Below are 21,847 nucleotides of genomic sequence, written 5' to 3'. Positions count from 1 at the left end.
AATTGGAGGGGCAAGCCAAACTCTTAGAAAGAGTAGGGGTATGGTTCCTTGGAACCCGATCGGATGAAGCTGAGCACACATGTGTAACGATCACGAAGTCCAACATACGTAGCCAAGCATCCCAAGTCTCTTGATGAGCACACAAGATGATTCCCTCTACAACACCAATTGGATGGTTTCGATCGGATATTTAAGAGGCATAGCTCTTCAGAGTCGATCAGATGAAGCACATAATAGATTCCTTAAGTCTTCAAGTGACTAAGACATACTGGGTAGTTGAATCATCACACATTGCTCTAAGTCAGGTAAAAGTCTTATCTCTCTGCGAAGAGCTCACAAAAGCTCAGCCTTCCGAAGTTTATTGGATTTGGTGGTACACCAGGTTCGATCAAACTCCAACTTGGCTAACTCTATTGAAGGAACATCACTAGGAGCTCATTAAGACCTCAAATTCCTTGGAGGTGATCCAAGTTTAAATTCCTCATTTATGGGCCCACAAGGCTTTCTCTTAAGCGACATGTGTTACCTACTAATTAAATGATATTAACTAAAGGTCCATTAATATGTTGGGATCATTAACCTATTGTCTCATTTAATGTCACACATAAGTTTATCAGGAAATCCTTGAAATTTAATTTATATATTTTTGCCACCCATATTAGATACATCTCTACCATCCTATGTTGGGATGACCAGATACCGTTTAGGCATAAGGTAAAATTGATTACTTTAGAGGTTATATTATTATGATGAGACGACTTGTTATATGGATCAAGAGCAAATGTGCTATATAAGGGATCCTTTCTCCATGTGCAGATAAGCCGTCAAACATTTTTACCGTCCATCACCACTATTTTCATAATTATTTAGATTTAGCCTTAAAATTACCTTGAGTGTCAGAGTGACTGTCGGAGACCCATCCCCAACCCATCTACTTACTTTCCCTTTCTTCTATAATGTGACAAGTTAGCTTGAGCTTTGCTGCTTTGGACTCCCCCACTTCAAAGCCCCCTATAGTCAATACACCATCTACCTCACCAACTATACATCTTCATCAGTTTTAGACCGGAAGAATATATATACACAACAAGTTAATTAGGTTGAGCACGACGAGTTTCAGATATCTTGTTAATATTTAGAATAATTAATCAGTTTAATGATTGATAAATTAAATTTGGATATAATGCCACTTTTTAAATAATTTAATTTCTATCCGTTGTCCAAATCAAATTGATTAAAGGGAATGGACAAACACTGGAACATGTGTAGTGCTTTAGGTAGGTGAGAGGTCAATCAATTCAGTAACATTTGAAATAATTATAAGAAAATAGAGCAAATTTAATTAAAACAAAAAATAATTTAATATAGTAATATTTTATATGTGATAAATTTGAGTAAATTGGAATAATTTTTTACTCTATTGTAATAGATGTGATCATACTTACTATATTATGATTTGAATAAGAGTTATTTTTTCAAATGAAAAATAGAGTAAGTGTGCTTTTATTATTATTTAAAAACAAAAAGCTCCTTTGAATAATAATTGAAAATAAAAATATCTTTTTAAAATTTTCTCAACAAATAAATCCCGTGAAATTTCTTATTTAATTTTTTTCTCAGCTTTTATAAGAATATTCCTATAGTATACGTAGAGCTACCATTGAGAATTATTATTGACATTTTCTCATGATTATTTATTAGGGGTGAATATTCTGTTAATTTAGTTAATTCGGTTAATTTGGTATTAATCTTATATAAATTCTTTTTATTATTATTTTAAATAAATTTAGTTAATTCGATGTTAACTGAAATAATTAATTCGGTTAATTCAGTTTTAATAAAACTTTGATTTGATTCTGTTAGTCAACACTAAATCAGTTTTCGATTAATTCGATTAATTTATGGATCGAATTAATCGAATGCTCACCCCTAATATTTACGATCTATATTATAATTTTTTAAAATTATATAATATATTTTAATAATTAATTAAAATTTGGTTATAACTTCAAGTGGCCCCAAATATAAAACACATCGTCTATAATTTTACTTTTCATTATAAGGCGATTTATAAAAGAACTTCTGATCGACTTTTCCCATCAAAAAAATAGTAAAAACAAAACTCTTTTGTCAAAAAGAAAAAAAATAAAGGCGTAAAAAAATTGAAAATCAACTAACACTTTGTCAACGTTTTTAAGTGTGGAAAGAATGGATTTAGAAATCAGACATAGAATAGTATATATTATTAGATATTCTAATGTTAGAACTTATATGAACTAGAAGAGAAGAGATGGATGAATAACTTTGATCATTTTTTATCATCCCTCAGTGCTCGTTATTGAATGTGCAGCTAAAATTTCAATAAATTTTGATGTCACATGCACAATGTCTTAATTTTATTTAGTATTTACCTTATTGAGATAACTAATTCAAGGGGTCACTTTAATTATTTACTTCCACTATGAACATTCTCTTAAACGAAAATATTTTTGTAAGTGAAAAAGCCACTTACCAGCTTGATTGTAAGAATATTGTTGGTATGTGCACTTATGTGTCAAAATACTCTTATGCATTTGTAGATAATTATTTCATAAAGATATGTATTTATCGTTAATTATTTATTTTTCTGTACCTATATGATTAATGATAAAGTCTCACATATTAATGGTATATTAATATGAAAATAGTTTTGGATCGGATAGATATCTAGAGGGGACATGAATATCTAGATCAACGCTGAATATGATTAAGTCGAGATAGACTAAGAGATGGATATTCAAGTTGTACTTGGGGGTTCCTTGAGTTTAGAGGTACACTAGACACGATCCGCTTAAGAGGAGACCACATATTAAGAATCATTGGTCATTCTTCTTATAAACAAGTATAAATGATATTTTGACTTGAGACCTTCATTTATTCTATGTGTGGAGTTATGTATTTTGACGCTGTTAAAAGCAGTCTTTAATCAAATTGTGATTAATATGATAGTTGGGTGTATGACAAAACATAGAGAGAATATTGTTGAGTCAATAGAGGATTCATTACTCTCTTGGATTAGGAGTTAATATCCTGGCCGCTTGATAGAGATATTAATGACTCGAAATTCATGGTCATGGGAGAAATGATTTATCATTCAAAAGGAGTCTATTATATCTTTGGAATCAAGTAAAATAATTTATTTGGTAATGATGTATAGTGATCCCGTCCGGAGGCTGAGTCGGACGAAGGCCGGTCGCGGTGGACTGGGCGTTGACGGAAAGTCGCGGGCGACGCAGGCTCCCCACGGGTGGCTGATGCGGCTGTAGGACCCTGCACACACTCAGACGATCTCCCCTTCTCGCGTTAGGGACCGAAACCCAGGGAAAAAGTCCCCGGATCAGGCCCTCCGACGCTCAAGTCAGGTCCTTTTTCCCCAGAAAGAACAGAGAGAAGCAGAAGGGAAAAACAGTTGTGGAAAGAAGTGACGAGAGGGTGTGTGCGCGTACCTGCGTACGAGGGATTTCTCCCCTTTTATGCATCCTCCTGCTAGAACCTGCCCTCCTGTCAGAAAACGTTAGACGCCTCGCTTTGTCCGCTAGTCCTGGACACCTGTCGCGCTCCTATTTGCTGTGAGAGCATCTTTCTGTTTAGGAACCTCCGCCTTCGCGCTTGGGTTTTGTCCTGTAGTGAGAGACAGTTGTCAGGCTACTACTGGCTATGAGGGCATCTTTTCGTTTTAGGAACCTTCGCCTTCGCCCGCATCGTTGGTATGTAATGATTACCCCTGACGAACCGTTGAGATTCTCCGCTCCCGTATTACCTAGCTCCTCCGCTTCATGGTGTCCTCGCACCAGCCTGCGCCTGTGGTTCGCCTTTCCAGGCTTCCAACTCGCAGACCTGTAGCCCTAACTGTCTAGACATAGCTACGCTGATCTCCATCCTGCATCCTGCGCTTTATACTTCCTGGCCCTCAACCGCAGGTCTGTAGCTCGGGCTGCTTCCGCTCAGCTCTGCCAACCCTGACCCATTGGCCTATACTTCCAATTCTTGGCTTCTGCTTAGCTCTGCCGATACCAACTTGCATCCTGCACTTTGTACTTCCTGGCCCTCTACTGCAGGTCTGTAGCTCGGGCTGGCCCTGCTTAGCTCTGCTGATCCTGACCCATTGGCCTATACTTCCAATTCTTGGCTTCTGCTTAGCTCTGCCGATACCAACTTGCATCCTGCACTTTGTACTTCCTGGCCCTCTACTGCAGGTCTGTAGCTCGGGCTGGCCCTGCTCAGCTCTGCTGATCCTGACCCATTGGCCTATACTTCCAATTCTTGGCTTCTGCTTAGCTCTGCCGATACCAACTTGCATCCTGCACTTTGTACTTCCTGGCCCTCTACTGTAGGTCTGTAGCTCGGGCTGGCCCTGCTTAGCTCTGCTGATCCTGACCCATTGGCCTATACTTCCAATTCTTGGCTTCTGCTTAGCTCTGCCGATACCAACTTGCATCCTGCACTTTGTACTTCCTGGCCCTCTACTGCAGGTTTGTAGCTCGGGCTGGCCCTGCTCAGCTCTGCTGATCCTGCCATGTCTCCGCCGGGTCCTGCCGATGCTGAGCCCTGACTGCCCTGTTAACTTGCCTTTTCGAGCGCCAGTTAGGCATGACTATTGACCGCCACCTCCTCGTGACTTTTGACCGTCACGCGGCCTTGACTCTTCTCTTGGGCCCCTCCGATACCAACCGTATCACAAGCCTCCCCCACAAGTCTAGTCAAAGGAAGACGAGAGTCTGACTGACTAGACCTCCGCGCATTTCTGTGACTTCGGCATATCTTTGTGATCTCAGCAGATCTCTGTGTATTTACCTCAGCGTATCTCCATGACCTCGGCATATCTCTGCGCTCTTCTGCTTCCTGCGCCACGCGCCTACTTTTGTATCGCGTCGCTTGGGATACCCTGCCTTTTTCATTATGTCGCCAGTCGCTTGGAGTGTTGCGCCCATGCCTTTGCTTTGACTTGTCCACCCGCCCTCTTTATAAAGAGCCTCATGGTCACTTCTTCGATCTATCCTGCTTCGTTCCTGCTTCCCTACTATCTTCTGCCCACCCGCGCTTTACCTGCTTCTTTCCTCCGAAATGCGTTCTCCTTCCTCTGACGAAGTCGATCAACTGCCTTCCCAAATACGGATAGATCAGCTCACCTCGCAACTTGCCGAGAAAGAGCGCGAACTGGAGCGCTTGTCCAGGGATCAAGCTCGTCTGCTGGCTGTCTTGCATGACATGGACTCCCAGTATCGTCTTACAAAATCTCGCGTGCATGCAGAAAAGGCGATGAAAGATGAATACCAGTTTGATTTGCAGCACCAAATTAGCCGCCAAGACCGTTTGCAACGAGAACATGAGACAGAGTTATCTCTCCTCCATGCGGTTCTTGAGGACAAGCAAGACACGCTCGCCCGGCAGCAAACAGTCATCGACTCCCTTTACGCGGAGCTGGCCAGGGCCGCGGGCGCGCCTGAATCTCTTGACAGGTCCTCGTGCGGGAGTGCTCATTCCCCCGGGCCCATCCTTTCCCCGAGTAAAAGCTGGCCTGGGGAATAGTTGTCTCAGTGGCTCCTTTGCCAAACGGCGCTTCTGCTTGTGGCCTAGGCTGTATCCCTCCTTTGCCGCACGGCGTTGCTGCTCTCGTCGATCCGTCCCCTTTTGGCCCTCTTCTCCTGCTTAATTTTCATCTAGCAAACACGTTCTTAGAGATTGGTCATTGTGTAGGAACCTAGAGTCGCTTCATGATTTCTTTTCATGCATGTATTTTGGGATGATAAAGTAAATGTAGTGCTTGAAAATTGTAACTGTGATGACCGTGTAAAACCTGATTTCGTAGTCAATATTGGCGCTGTAAGAGTAGGGTAGATGGCCTTTCACGCCCCTTGCCCTTGGTATTTGCTGCATATTTGTAATTTGCATAAAATAAATCCAGATATAGCTGACCTGATTATGGAAAACGCTCTGCTCCAGGTGAGGCACATTTCTCGGAAAGGTAGTTAGGCGTATGCACTGAGTTCGCTTATGATTTTCGCAGAGGAGCTGATTTTTGGTTCCCGTATGGGGCCGACCTGAAAGGTCGTTGGGCGCGAGCATAGGGCTTGCTTTTAATTCTCGCATGGGAGCCGACCTAAAAAGGTCGTTGGGCGTGAGAGTGGAGCTCACTTATAACTCGCACTGGGGCGAGAGTCTGGGACTACCGACCTAAAAGGTCGTTGGACGTGAGCAGGGCTCACTTTTAATTCTCGCATGGGAGCCGACCTAGAAAAGGTCGTTGGGCGTGAGAGCAGAGCTCACTTATAACTCGCACTGGGGCGAGAGTCTGGGACTACCGACCTAAAAGGTCGTTGGGCGTGAGCAGGGCTCACTTTTAATTCTCGCATGGGAGCCGACCTAAAAAAGGTCGTTGGGCGTGAGAGCAGAGCTCACTTATAACTCGCACTGGGGCGAGAGTCTGGGACTACCGACCTAAAAGGTCGTTGGGCGTGAGCAGGGCTCACTTTTAATTCTCGCATGGGAGCCGACCTAAAAAAGGTCGTTGGGCGTGAGAGCAGAGCTCACTTATAACTCGCACTGGGGCGAGAGTCTGGGACTACCGACCTAAAAGGTCGTTGGGCGTGAGCACAGGGCTCACTTATAACTCGCACTGGGGCGAGAGTCTGGGACTACCGACCTAAAAGGTCGTTGGGCGTGAGCACAGGGCTCACTTTTAATTCTCGCATGGGAGCCGACCTAAAAGGTCGTTGGGCGTGAGCACAGGGCTCACTTATAACTCGCACTGGGGCGAGAGCCTGGGGCTACCGACCTAAAAGGTCGTTGGGTGTGAGCGCAAGGCTCACTTTTAATTCTCGCATGGGAGCCGACCTAAAAGGTCGTTGGGCGTGAGAGCAGAGCTCACTTATAACTCGCACTGAGGCGAGAGTCTGGGGCTACCGACCTAAAAGGTCGTTGGGCGTGAGCGTAGGGCTCACTTTTAATTCTCGCATGGGAGCCGACCTAAAAGGTCGTTGGGCGTGAGAGCAGAGCTCACTTATAACTCGCACTGGGGCGAGAGTCTGGGACTACCGACCTAAAAGGTCGTTGGGCGTGAGCACAGGGCTCACTTTTAATTCTCGCATGGGAGCCGACCTAAAAAGGTCGTTGGGCGTGAGAGCAGAGCTCACTTATAACTCGCACTGGGGCGAGAGTCTGGGACTACCGACCTAAAAGGTCGTTGGGCGTGAGCACAGGGCTCACTTTTAATTCTCGCATGGGAGCCGACCTAAAAAGGTCGTTGGGCGTGAGAGCAGAGCTCACTTATAACTCGCACTGGGGCGAGAGTCTGGGTACTCCGGTCCGAGACCGGTGGCGATGGTGCTGGTCCGAGACCAGTAATGGCACTCCGGTCCGAGACCGGTGGCGATGGCGCTGGTCCGAGACCAGTAATGGCACTCCGGTCCGAGACCGGTGGCGATGGCGCTGGTCCGAGACCCGCTGGACCCTCCTCGCCAATAACGCATATGTGATGCTCTCTTCATCCTCCATCTGCTCCACCCGAACCGCCTTAATTGCTTCTACCGAGCCGGGCGTTAGTCGCCAATTTTGTATTCGCTCCGCCGTGTCCCTCGTCTTCCTGCAAGCATATCACGCATAGCATATCACGCCGTGTCCCTCGTCTTCCCACAGACGGCGCCAAATTTGATCCCGTCCGGAGGCTGAGTCGGACGAAGGCCGGTCGCGGTGGACTGGGCGTTGACGGAAAGTCGCGGGCGACGCAGGCTCCCCACGGGTGGCTGATGCGGCTGCAGGACCCTGCACACACTCAGACGATCTCCTCTTCTCACGTTAGGGACCGAAACCCAGGGAAAAAGTCCCCGGATCAGGCCCTCCGACGCTCAAGTCAGGTCCTTTTTCCCCAGAAAGAACAGAGAGAAGCAGAAGGGAAAAACAGTTGTGGAAAGAAGTGACGAGAGAGTGTGTGCGCGTGCCTGCGTACGAGGGATTTCTCCCCTTTTATGCATCCTCCTGCTAGAACCTGCCCTCCTGTCAGAAAACGTTAGACGCCTCGCTTTGTCCGCTAGTCCTGGACACCTGTCGCGCTCCTATTTGCTGTGAGAGCATCTTTCTGTTTAGGAACCTCCGCCTTCGCGCTTGGGTTTTGTCCTGTAGTGAGAGACAGTTGTCAGGCTACTACTGGCTATGAGGGCATCTTTTCGTTTTAGGAACCTTCGCCTTCGCCCGCATCGTTGGTATGTAATGATTACCCCTGACGAACCGTTGAGATTCTCCGCTCCCGTATTACCTAGCTCCTCCGCTTCATGGTGTCCTCGCACCAGCCTGCGCCTGTGGTTCGCCTTTCCAGGCTTCCAACTCGCAGACCTGTAGCCCTAACTGTCTAGACATAGCTACGCTGATCTCCATCCTGCATCCTGCGCTTTATACTTCCTGGCCCTCAACCGCAGGTCTGTAGCTCGGGCTGCTTCCGCTCAGCTCTGCCAACCCTGACCCATTGGCCTATACTTCCAATTCTTGGCTTCTGCTTAGCTCTGCCGATACCAACTTGCATCCTGCATTTTGTACTTCCTGGCCCTCTACTGTAGGTCTGTAGCTCGGGCTGGCCCTGCTTAGCTCTGCTGATCCTGACCCATTGGCCTATACTTCCAATTCTTGGCTTCTGCTTAGCTCTGCCGATACCAACTTGCATCCTGCACTTTGTACTTCCTGGCCCTCTACTGCAGGTCTGTAGCTCTGGCTGGCCCTGCTTAGCTCTGCTGAATTCGAATACTAAAATTGATTTGATCCAAAAAAGAGAGAATTCGAATAACCATAATCATGATAATTAATGGAGAATTCGAAGAGTCATCATAATAATGATTAATAGAGAATATGAAGAGTTATACCTCTTCATATTCCTTAGAGGCTATAAGTAGTCATCATTGGAAAGATTCAATAGAAGAACTCTTTCTCTCCATTTCTCCCTCGACTTCTTCTTCACTTTCTTCAATTAGAAGAGATCGGTAGTGCTTCAAAGGCTTTGTCGATCTAAAAGGCTAGCACCTAATGGATTGTGTCAAGTTTGTGATCTAGTGCGCGTGGATACCTCTAGAGGAGTCACACATGGGGCTCTTATCTGTCTGTGATATCATTCATGGCTATCGAGACCTCGAGGTATATTTTTTATATTATTTTGTATAAAATTATATGCACACGAAGAGATCCATGATTTAGTATATGTATTCTGCTACGCTCTAAACCCAATAGTGGTATCAGAGCCTATTCGTGGTCGGATAATATAGTACAAAACATCTTTTTCAAAATTTATTTGAGAAATCCATGTTTTGAGAGATTTCAAAGAAATCTAAATTTCTTTATTTCAAGTTATACGCCTTAACATTTCATGATAAAAATGAATTTTATCTAAAAACTTGTAAAGTAATACATGTTGCATTTTAGATATAAATTCGTTATGATATAAGTAGATTAACATGTTAAAATCTTCGAGGCCTATTTGTCTTAAAAGACTACGAGGATTAATGGAGATAAATCTCGTAATGAAATTGTGTGAATACATAAGAAGTTAATTAATAGTGAGACATTTTAATAATTATAAAAATCCCTTAAATATATTAAAGTCAAGATTTATTAAAAGCCTTCCACTAATAATTATAATGATAGTTAAAGTTTTTACATAAGTCGATACAACTCAGCTGTGGGCTTGTGTCTCAACATCTATAATTTATCATAATTATTAGTGGGTCGACTTAACTTGAATTTGTTGACTTATTTAGCTCAGCAAAGGTCAATTGATTTGAGGGGCAAGTGTTAAAAATATAAGGCTTGACTGAAATATACCGAAAGTCACATAGATTTGTGATTGAAAAGTTAAAGCCTACTTGATGAATGTAGCATGTAGGTACAACTCAGCTGTGTGCATTCCATATGATTCAGAGTTTCGTTCTTATTAGGAATTGTTTCTGATGCAGTGATGATGAGGGGCCCCACCCCGTGGCCACGGTGGAGGTTAAAGTCAAGACGGTCAATGCTCGGATGTCCACGGCCAATCGGGCAACCATGCCCCGACCGGAGGGAAAAGATCCTGATTCGCCGCCTCCTTCGGCATAGGGAGAAGTTAAACGACCAACACTCAAGGGAAACAATGTGCAGAAGCCGAGCCGAGTGGCTACCCCGCTCGGTTAGACAACAGAGCTTGATAGGGCAGAGTTTAACTTCGACCGAGTGGCTACCCCACTCGGTCTGGCAGCAAGCCTCAGCAGTGACAAAGTGGACATTCGGTCGAGCAAACACACATCGAGGAATAGAAGGGTTCTGGATCGGACGAGGCACCAGAGCGACAGAATGGTAGCCGAGCGGCCAACCCGCTCGGCCTAGTAGTACTATCCATTGCATCCTTTTGGGAGTTGGTGCCACCGACACCGGACATGGACAGCCAGAAGATCGTACGACGGAATCTTCCACTGTCACTTCAGAGATATGCTCGGCCCATTATGGTACTGTGTCAGGGACACTTACCGACAAGTCTTTTTAGGGGAAACTTTGAGAAGCGTGCTCACCTCGGGGAGCGCGCGCGCTATAGGAGCTCTATATAAAGGGGGTGTCCAAGCATCGACGGAGGTATGCGATACCGATATTCACTGTTTGTGCTACAATCTTCTTGTTACTCCGCTTTACACTTCATCGCCGGTGACTGACTTGAGCGTCGGGGGGCCAACGTCGGGGACCCCTTCCCTGGCTCGGCACTGACGTAGTTTGTGTTGTAGGTCTGAGCGGAGTCTATAGGCGATCAACAAGAGCACCACATCCCCTGCTTTCCATCTCTTCGACTTTCGGACAGGATCATATTTGGCGCCATCTGTGGGAACGTAGCCTACATCTGAGCCGAGAAGATGGAGGACGCTGGACGACTCATCACCGTGACACTCACCCAAGAAGAGCTTGAGATTCTTATTCAAGCCCAAGTGACAAAGATGATCGAGCAACAACAACAACAGGCGTTAGCCGATCGACAAGCACCGTAACCTGCAAAATCGGCGGCCGGTAGACAAGCGAGGTAGGAAGACCGAGCGGAGCAAATCTCCGTATGGCGGCAGAACAGAAGGTCAACCGACACACAGGGGGAAGCGTCGCCCGCGTCGATCCCCTTTCATCGCACCTTGTTCCAAACCCCCTCGGAAATAGCCCAGGCGAATTAAGAGCATGGATCGTCTTCGGATGATGCTCCCATTCGGGATGCACGAAAAGGCAAGACGTCCCGAAGTAACGCTTCGCCCAAACGGATCAACTGACAGTTCTCCGAGGAGATCTTACAAGACCCTCTGCCCAAACACTATACCCCGCTGGCGATCGGGACATACAACGGATTGATCGATCTAGATGATCATCTGGATAAGTTCGATAATGAGGCCACGCTGCACCAGTATACAGACGGAGTGAAGTGCCGAGTCTTTCTCACTACCCTCTCTGGATCGACATAGCGTTGGTTCAGAAGATTGTTGGACGGCTCAATACGAAGTTTCAAAGACTTCCGAGCCGCGTTCTAACACCATTTTCCCAGTAGTCGACGCTATCAAAAGACGAGCGTTAACCTCTTCTCCCTAAACCAAGGATCAAAAGAAATGCTTCGAGTGTACATACAATGTTTCAATCAAGTAGTCATGGACACCCCCTCGGTCTCATTTGAGGCAATGATGAATGCCTTCACTCAGGGGCTTGTCGAAGGAGATTTCTTTCGATCGCTCATCAGGAAGCCGCTTAGGGGCTTTGACCACATGCTCAAGAAGGCCAACGAGTATATAAATATGGAAGAAGCCCAAGCGGCCAGAAGAAAAGAGGCACCGATCAAACCCTCGGCACCGACCGATCGTCGACCATCAAGCAGCCATTAGCCGCCTAAAGGGCTAAGGGTCGATGGAGCGCAGCCATACCAGGAGGCTAGGACACATGTCGTGCAGTATGTGGCCTCTGATTGGCCAAAGACGACAAGAGGCAAGGTATGGATGCTCATGTTCTGCTCCTTTCACTAGTCGCCGGCTCACAACACGCATGATTGCCGCAGTCTAATGGCAATCGTTAGCCGATCGTCTCCAAAAGGATACCTCCGCCGATCTCCCTCCCCCCTATCAGCGACAAAGACATAGATCTACTAGGCGGCGAGAGGACGAAAGAAGAATGCCCGAGCGGTCCGATTGACACCAGGGGAGGGATATTGCTGATCCTTCCGAGTCCCTGCCGAGCGAAATAGACCCTCCGCTGGGGAAGAAGAAAACAGGAGCAACAAGGAGAAATAGGCATGATTGCTGGAGGACCGACCAGAGGTGAATCCAACAGAGCCAGGAAGTCATACGCTCGGCGGCTGGAGATCCATGCGGTGGGATGCAACAGGGAGAAGGCCGAAGGACCCGAGATCAGCTTCTGCCCTAGTGACTTGGAGGGAGTGGAGATCCCTCACGATGACGCACTGATCATCCGAGCAATAATTGCTAATTATACTATTCACCAAACTTTTGTTGATACAGGTAGTTTGGTGAACATCATTTTCAAGAAGGCGTTCGATCAATTACAAATTGATCGGAATGAATTGCTACCCATGACGACCCCACTTTATGGCTTTACGAGCAACGAGGTACTGCTGCTCGGACAGGCCAGACTGATCATCTCGCTCGGGGAAGAGCCACTGAGGAGAACCAGGACCAGAAACTTCATCGTGGTAGATGCACCGTCGGCCTACAACGTTATCTTTGGTCGACCGACCCTGAATAAGTTTTGGATGGTGGTGTCTACTTACTGCCAAAAAATTAAGTTTCCGGTAGACAACCGGGTGGGTGAGGTCAAAGGAGATCAATTGGTCGCCCGAAGATGCTATGCTGAGATGGTCAGATCTGAAGCTAGGAGCGCTCGGAAGAATCCGCGCTTGGAGGTGAACGTCATCACCAGAAAGCTTCAGGGGTTGGTCTATGAAGAAAAGGAAGTCCAGAGTCACCCAAGTCGGATGGAGGCCACCATATTAATTACGACCGATCGGGAACCTGAGAAGAAGGCAGAGCGGTCGTAGAGCGCGAATCGTCTCCAACCTACAGGGCTAGGATGAGAGGTGTGCAGTGAATTTATGTATCTTTATATGTTTCCTGAACGCAGGGCAAAATATGAATAAAAGCGAAAAATGACTCTTGGGAAAATGTCTACGTCAACGGTCAAACTGCGACCTTAAACTCTTGTCTCCATCGACGGTCGAGCGGCGACCTTAAACTCTTGTCTCCATCGACGGTCGAGCGGCGACCTTAAACTCTTGTCTCCATCGACGGTCGAGCGGTGACCTTAAATGTTTATCTCCATCAACGGTCGAGCGGCGACAATAAATGCTTGTCTCCATCAACAGTCGAGCGGAGACCTTAAACGCTTGTCTCCATCAACGGTCGAGCGGCGACCTTAAACTCTAGTCTCCATCAACGGTCGAGTGGAGACCTTAAACCCAGGTCTACATCAACGGTCGAGTGACGACCTTAAACTCTTGTCTCCACCAACAGTCGAGCGGCGACCTTAAACTCTAGTCTCCATCAATGGTCAAGCGTCGACCTTAAATCCGGGTCTACATCAATGGTCGAGTGGCGACCCTAAACCCGAGACCACCTCGATGGTCGAGCGACGACCTTAAGCCCCAATGTTCACATAATCTTCCTCAATGGTCGAGCGACGACCTTAAACCCTTGGCTCAGTGAGAAGGCAAGCGTTGATGAATAGCCGACTGTGAACCCGGGCTACTCGAAAGCTCGAAGTCTTAAAAGTTTAGTGATCGCTCGACACTATTCTTCGAAATGCTCCTAGGGCCGATCGGAAGCTCTGAATACAAAAGGATCGGTCGGCTGGATAGACTAATCATGGACGATCGGAGTGACGAGGCCACGAGTTCTTGCAATGCTCAAAAGAGTTGAAAAACATACAAGGAGATAAAGCTTGTCTGAACGGACAAGAATTCATTAAGACTTCAAAAATTTTACAAGATCTCTCGACCTCACTCAAGGTAGTCCAGGACGTCATCAGGTAGTGACGAGGTAAGCTTGTCCCGGCTTATGATGTTACTGGTCAGAGCCACAGACAGTTAGCCTCCCTCATGGAGCTGGTCGATCATCCCATCGATGGCTAGATCGAAAAGGCGCAGAGCCCGATCGGTGACCTTCTCATTGAAAACATCCGAGCGGAGGTAATTCTTCTTCATAGCCTCAAAACAGCTAGGCTCGACATCTTGATAGGTCTTCAAGGCCGCTCGGAAGGCTTCCAACTCATCCTTAGAGGTGGTCAGCTCATCATTTTTTGCCACAAGTTGGCCGCGAAGAGCAGCCTCTTCAGTCGACCGACTGTTCCACTCGGCGATTAAAAAATCTTCGGCTTCCTTGAGTTTCTGGACGAGGGCCGGGCCTCCTTATTCTTCAGTTCGAGGTCTTCGATGGCCCGATTCTTCCTCACATTGGTCGACTCAATTTTATTATCGAAAGTGGTGACCTACTTATTAAGCTGAGCCAGAAGAGTGGCCTGCACCGAACTTTTTTCCCGTTCGCCAGATCGGCTCGCAATTTGGCCACCTCAGCGTGCATCTGCTCTTGAGTGGCGGAGGATTGGCTTCTCGACGCCTTCATCTTTTTCATTTCCTCCTCCAAAAATACGAGCCTTTGGCACATGACCAGGCTCTCCACCCAGTACTACAAACAATAAGGAGAATATAAGTGCCGAATGGTAATGGATTAAAAAGTATATTAAAAGTTACTCCAGTAGACATCTGGGTGTAGCTGTCCGCGAGCAACCCCAGAGGCATCATCGCCGCACGAGCCTAGGCGTCGGTCCATATTTGGGCGAGCGGCCCTTGGATGATAATTTGGTGTTCGGGAGCTCAGATTCACGCCACTCCTCGGTTGGCAGGTGCAGAATCGCCGTAATATGGTGTTGGCCGCTCGAGGCTGATTGTGTAGAAGTTGCTCACCCGGACGGCCATGATGAAGATGCCGGTCGGATGCCCAACTTCTTGGCCTTGGATTTTGGTGGCAGGAAGGCCACTGGCGGTGCGTAGACTGTTCCCTAAGGTAGACCAGACAGGGAGGGGGTCCGATTTGACGACCCAGGGGTAGTGGACTCTTGGACAGGAGCGAGGGTCAACGTCTCGACCCGTTCGACGAACCACACCCTCGAAGTGGCGGAGCGCGATGAAGGTTCCGCCCGGCGCCTCTTGCGCCTGATCAACGGCTCGACTGAGGAGGCTGAGCCTGATGCCCCCTTAACTTCAACGACTGGAAGTCGTTCAGGTGGTTGTGAGACACCAGTCTCAGTATATGGAAGATGCACTGGATGTGCAATGCATCATATTATCTTCTATGTCTCCCAAGTTGTAGAGATAGCATGAGAACATCAGTGCTAGGGAGATTGATCAACACTTGCGTGAGCTCTTCCAAGCGAGTGCGAGAGTATAGATGTATGAAACCTCTTGAGCACTATTTCATACCATGCTGGAGGAAAGAAACCAAGTTAGGTCTCATGTACTCAAGATGATCAGGTACATAGAGAGGCTTGAGAGCTTAGGTTCCAAGTTGGATCAGGACTTACCTGTTGACCTAGTCTTGTCATCACTACCTCCATCATTTTCCTAGTTCATGTTAAACTTTAACATGAATAGCATGGACAAGAGTTTAACTAATCTGTTGATAATGCTAAAAACTGTTGAGAAGAATATGAAGGTAAATCTTTCACTGCATCCAATGATAGTCAGAAAGACCAACAAGTGCCCTAGCACCGAGAAATTTCATCTCAAGGCTAATGCAGTGAATAATCCTAGATATCAAGCTCAGAAGAAGGTTAAGAAAGGGATGTAGGTACCCCCAATCTGATGAGAAGGAGGCCATGTGCTTTCATTATGGTAAGAAAGGTCACTGGAAGAAAAACTGTTATATTTTCATGAAGAAGAATGTCAGTGGAGCGAATACTTTAGGTATCTTTATGATAGAGTGCAATCTTTCTATTTCTTCATCATGGGTCATAGATTCTGGAAGTAGTTCTCACATTTGAGCAAACATGCAGAGTCTAAGTGACTGCAGATGATTGTCTAAGGATGAAATAGACCTACAAGTAGCTAATGGAGTGAGAGTTGCTGCGTTAGCTGTAGAAGCTTATTCAATAAATTAACCTCGTGACCTTATTTTGAATTTAGAAAACTATTATTTTGTTCCTAGTTTCTCAAAAAATATCATTTTGGTGTCGAGTTTTGACGCCAAGGGATTTGTTTTTTAATTCAAGGACAAGTTATGTTCCTTTTATTTGAACAATGTATTATATGGGAATAGTTCATTGAATAATAGTTTTTATATTCTTAACTTAGATGAACTGATTTATTGTGTTGAAAGTAAGGAATAAAAATTGCATGACTCAAACTTGACATACCTTTGGCACTGTAGATTTAGTCATATAACCCAGAAACGTATTGTTAGATTACTCAATAATGAGTATTTGGTCTCTTTTGAATTAAAGCCCATATATACATGCGAAGCATGTTTATAAGGGAAAATAACCAAGAAACCTTTCACCAAGATAGGTGAACGGGAAAAGGAACCACTAGAACTCATATGTAGTGATGTTTATGGTCATTGCAAATTCAGGCTAGAGGAGCATATACCTACTTCGTGACTTTTACTGAAGATTTAAGTAGATATGGATATATCTACTTAATATATAAGGCATAAATATGAAACTCTAGATAAGTTTAAGGAGTTCAAGAATGAGATAGAAAATTAACATGGCAAGAAGATTAAGGTCCTTTGGAGTGATCGAGATGGTAAGTATCTAAACCAAGACTTCATTGATTACCTAAAAAAATGTGGGATAATTTCCCAACTTACATCTCCTAGAATTCCAGAGTGGAATGATATTTTAGAAAGGAGAAATCACACACTCATGGATATGGCTAGATCAATAATGAGTCATGCAAGTCTTCCAATGTCATTCTGGAGCTCTGCCTTAGAAACAGCAGTACACACACTTAACTGAGTTCCAACCAAGACAGTAGATAAAACTCCTTATGAATTATGATTTAAAAAGAAACCAAATTTATCTTACCTTAAGATATGGGTTATGATGCTTACGTGAAGAATGAAAATTTTAATAAGCTTGCAGCAAGATCCATAAAATATACATTTGTAGGTTATCCTAAAGCTATAATGGGATATTATTTTTATCTCCCAAGTGAGCATAAAATCATTATTGCTCGATATGCTACTTTCTTGGAAAGAGAGTTTATTTCTAAAGAAAGTAGTGGGAGTAAAGTGAGTCTTGAAGAAATTACAGACTCTACAAACATGTTGAAAGATGAACAATTGGATAATGAGACAATGCCACAAGTATAAGTGTCCCTTTCATCCGAGGCTGCTCAGGAAACACGATGATCCTGTCTGAAATCTGCAAGAAGGTGCGCTGGCTCCGAGGAATGGTGGCTTCGAGGAAGATGAACTCCTAGAGATCTTGAAAAGCTCCTCAACGATCCTGCGCATGGTGAGATGAGTCAACAAAGCGTTAGTGACCTAAGATTGGGGTGGGGATCCCTGGCCAGACCCTCCGACACTCAAGTTAGTTCTCTCCTCTCTCTCTTAAAAGTGGAAGAAGAAGAAGAAGTACAGTAATAAAATACTTAAAAGTAAAGTTTTGGATGCTAGAGTTGTATACCTTGCCAACTGAGAGGATTCCCCTTTTTATACTATCTCATATAACCTCTGTAGTCATGAGGTGATTCCTGGTTTGTTAGAGTTTGTTAGAAGATGGAGTACCACTTTAGACTTTGTGCAATAATCTCTCAAAGAATCTTTTTTTGTACCCCGTATATATCTCTTTTATCGTTTATTATTCATATTCCTAATGAAGTATGTATAGGAACACGTCCTATAACTGAAGAAACTTCTAGAGAATATTTCCCGATAAATTTGCCAAGCTGTCATACTTGTATGCTATCTTCTGCTAAGTTTGAATTAGGTTGATTAATTGATTATTTTTTTAAATTGAGTTTAACAAATTTTTACCTAAATTCATCTCACCCTTTTCTAAATTGCCAATCAGGGAGTCTTATAAGTTTTTGTGAGATGGTTAATTTTATCTTTAGTTTAAATTGAAGTCTAAGAATTGATTCACATTTGAATTAGACTAAAGTTTAATAGTTAGTCAATTAAATATTCATTTCAATAATTGGCTTTCAGGCTGTGGTGAGGCACTAGGCTTTCTTGGGTATTGGATCATCAACCACTTCTAGATAAAGCCTTTTAAAGAAATAAAATATTTAATTTCCTTTCTAAAAATCCTAAGTCTAACTAGTCAAGTGTGAATCATGCCTAAGTCCTTATCTATCTTATTCTAAGCATAAATAATAAAAAGCAGTAATGCAAACATCACACAAATTTATCTAATGAATATGGTCTTTCTATTAACTCCCCCTAGATCATAGCCTCAATAGGGTCTATCAATGTAATGGATTTGACTCTTGGGGATCTAATATTGATCAAGTCCAATTTGATTAATCAAGTTAGACTTGGGGACCCATGGTTGGATTATTTTTCTATTTGTTCGGTTAACAAGTGATAAATAAGATCTAAACTTGCGGTTAGCCTTGTATCCAAGTCTGGATCGATTGTATATGACTTTTTGTTTTCCAAGAATCAAATCAAGATTCTTGAAACCCAAGGTGAACTGTTCCAATGTATTCTTCAATCCCTTGACTTGATTTTTCAGACTGGATTTTTTTTTTCTCAAGCTCTTGGACTTGAGTTGAAGTTCCAATCTAAACTGATTCAATCAAGGAACTTGGGTTAGTTGCTTCCTTAAAGGTTGTCACCTCCTCTTGGAGTGACTTGACCCAGAGATTGGACTTAGCTAACTTTTTTGATAAGTAAGAAATCAAGTTATGTGATCTAATTAGAGAAGTACTTTCATTGGTTTGAGAACCCTCTGAATCGAACATGGATCCGTAGCTTCACTCGGACTCGACTTCTGATTCTGTCTCAGATTCGATGACTTGCTCTTGGGTTGGAAGTGTGAGGAAGCTTGTTTGTTCGCGGTCTTCGCCAAAGTCTTCCGATGATGATTCATCACATGTTGCTTGTAACACCTTCTTTTTCTGTTGCTTCCTTCTGATTTGGACAGTTTGCATTAATGTGTCCCTTTTTGTTACAGCTATAGAAGGTGACTTCAAACTTCGTTTATGAGTTTGGACTTGGTTGCGTCGTCTTTGCTTGGATCATCTTTTTGATCTCATGTTTGGTGAAGCCCTTCTTTTTCTTGTACAATTTTCGTACAAGATTGACGAGCTCGGTGGTGATCTCGTCGTCATCTTCTTACTCTGATTCATCTTCTAGCTCAGGTTCAATTAGGCGCTTGACTTTTAATTCTTTTATTTTGTTTGTACCTATGATAAAGGCAATACTTTTCTCGACCGAATGTATATTAGTCTATTCATGTAATTCAAATTCTGAAAATAATTCATCTATTCTAATTGTTGAAAGATCCTTGGATACTTTGTAAGCATCTACCATCGATGTCCACAAGGTATTCCTTGAAAAAACATACCTGATTACGTCGCGATTCTCCACTTTCTGTCCGATCACGTGGAGCCCGTTCAAAAGATCTTGGATGCGAGCATGTAGCTAGCTCGCTGACTCACTTTCTTGTATTTTTATATTATATAATTTGTTTAATAGTAGATCTCATTTGCTTACCTTCGTGTCAGAAGTACCCTCGTGCAGCTCGATCAATTTTTCCCACAGCTCCTTTGCACTTGAAAATAGACCGACTCTATTCAGCTCTTCTTTTGTCAGGCCGCATTAGAGAGTACATGTTACCTTGGCGTTGATTTCAATCTTCTTCATCAAATTTGTGTCCCAGTTCTTGCATGATACTCATTTTTCGGTGTCATCGAGTGGAAGTACCATGTCGATCTATATGATCATCCACATCTCGACTTGCGTCTAGAGGTGGTATTCCATTCGACCATTCCAGTAGCCGTAATCCTCACCAGAAAAAAAAGACGGGCGTGCTGTGTTATACCCTTCTTGGTGGGCCATTTAAGAAATAAATCTTGCACACAAAAAAATAATGAAACTTGTTCCAAGACTTAGTCTTGGATTAGTAATGCGGGAGATAAAGAAATTACTTGAGTAATATTGCATGAATTTCGAAAAAAAATACTAAAATAATAATAAAAAATATGCATTATTTCACAACTTTGGACTAACGATGAAAAAATGAAAGTGAATTTTTTCAAAAAATAAATTTAGACGGAAAATGAAATAGGTAAGAATATTTTTTAAACAACCGCGATATATAATTTACTTTTTCAAAAAAGACCCCCTATTCAATTGGTGGTTTCACCAATTCAGAGCGACCTTGCTCTGATACCAATTGTAGAATCGATGAATGCTAGAGGGGGAGGGGTGAATAACACTCATGGATTTTTTACTCATTTCGAAAAATACAGAATAACACAGCAGAATAAAGAGAGAAAAATAAAACTAACACCTTTATTTTTACTTGGTTTGGAGCCTGTGATGATTCTTACTCTAAGGCCTGCGATCGTTGATCGCTTACATTGGGAAATCCACTATCAATTTGTAAATTCTTTACAAATATGCAAGTACAAGTATTGAAAAGACAAGGTATACCAACAACAAATGATTAGCAGTTGTTTGGTGATTGTCAAAGCAGTGGCTGAGCGTTGTTGAGTTGTTTCGAAGCAGCGCACACGTAAGATGATTGTTCTGAATGTATTGTTTTGAAGTTGCTGGTCGACCCTCCTTTTATAGCCAAGCCAGATCTGATCCAAATCCACTGATCTTGGGATCAATCTTTGACTCAACGCTGATAGATCGACCGATCCTAATGTTCGATCGACCGAACCCTCCCAGCTTCTCGTCCACATGCTTCTGCTCGGATAAGAGTCTTCGTTCAGTTAACCAATCCTGCTGACCTCACTAGCCTATCTGATCCGATCCACTCGGCCCGACCACGTCGACGTCTAACCACCGTTCGGTCAACTGAACCCCAGGTTTGGTCGACCAATCCTTCCGTCGAACCCGATCAGCTGGTTAGGCATCTACTCTCCTTGCTTGGAGGTTCAGTCGACCGATCAAGGCCGAAACTTCAACTTGTAAAATGTTAGTTTCCCTGCAAAATAGAGTTAGACAAATAGTAAATAATAGTAATATATAACTTTTGACAGCCTTCGAGCTGTCAGGTTTTGACTTTCGGATTTCCTTCGGGAACCGTAGGTCAAACTAAAGCTTACTATTCCCTCTTCAGGGAACACACCCTCATCTATTCCTCTCATGAGAAATTATCTTTTGCCAGATCGATCCTCTACACCAACTAGACTTTTGCTCAACGCCCGAGACTTCAGGACTTTCCAGCTGGACATCCGATCTTCAACCCGTCCATTCTTTCACCTGGTTCACGACCACTAGAATTTTCACCTAGAGTCCTCGACTCTAGGATTTCGCCCAAAGTATATGACTCGCTAAGACTTTCCATAACCTAGGGTTACCACCCCCCTAAGACCTAGGGTTACCTCCCCTAGGGTTTTCCACCTGTCTAGTATCCACTAGGACTTTTGCCTAAGTACACTTAGGACTTTCCTGCACACTTGGTTCAACACTTATTAGATCACAAGACAACTTAACTTTAAACCCTTTGTCATTATCAAAATATATGTTCGATCGTCTAGTGCTTCATACACCAACAGAAACCTCTTACAAGCTTGATTGCAATAATATAATAAGAACTAAGAATGCAAAGACAAATGAAATAAAAAATGGTTTTACAATCAAAATATTAT

This window comes from Zingiber officinale, chromosome 9A (assembly GCF_018446385.1).
Source record: "Zingiber officinale cultivar Zhangliang chromosome 9A, Zo_v1.1, whole genome shotgun sequence".
In the NCBI taxonomy this organism is placed as follows: Eukaryota; Viridiplantae; Streptophyta; class Magnoliopsida; order Zingiberales; family Zingiberaceae; genus Zingiber; species Zingiber officinale.
The sequence above is the reverse complement of the archived record's forward strand: the minus strand, read 5'-3'. Positions refer to the sequence as shown.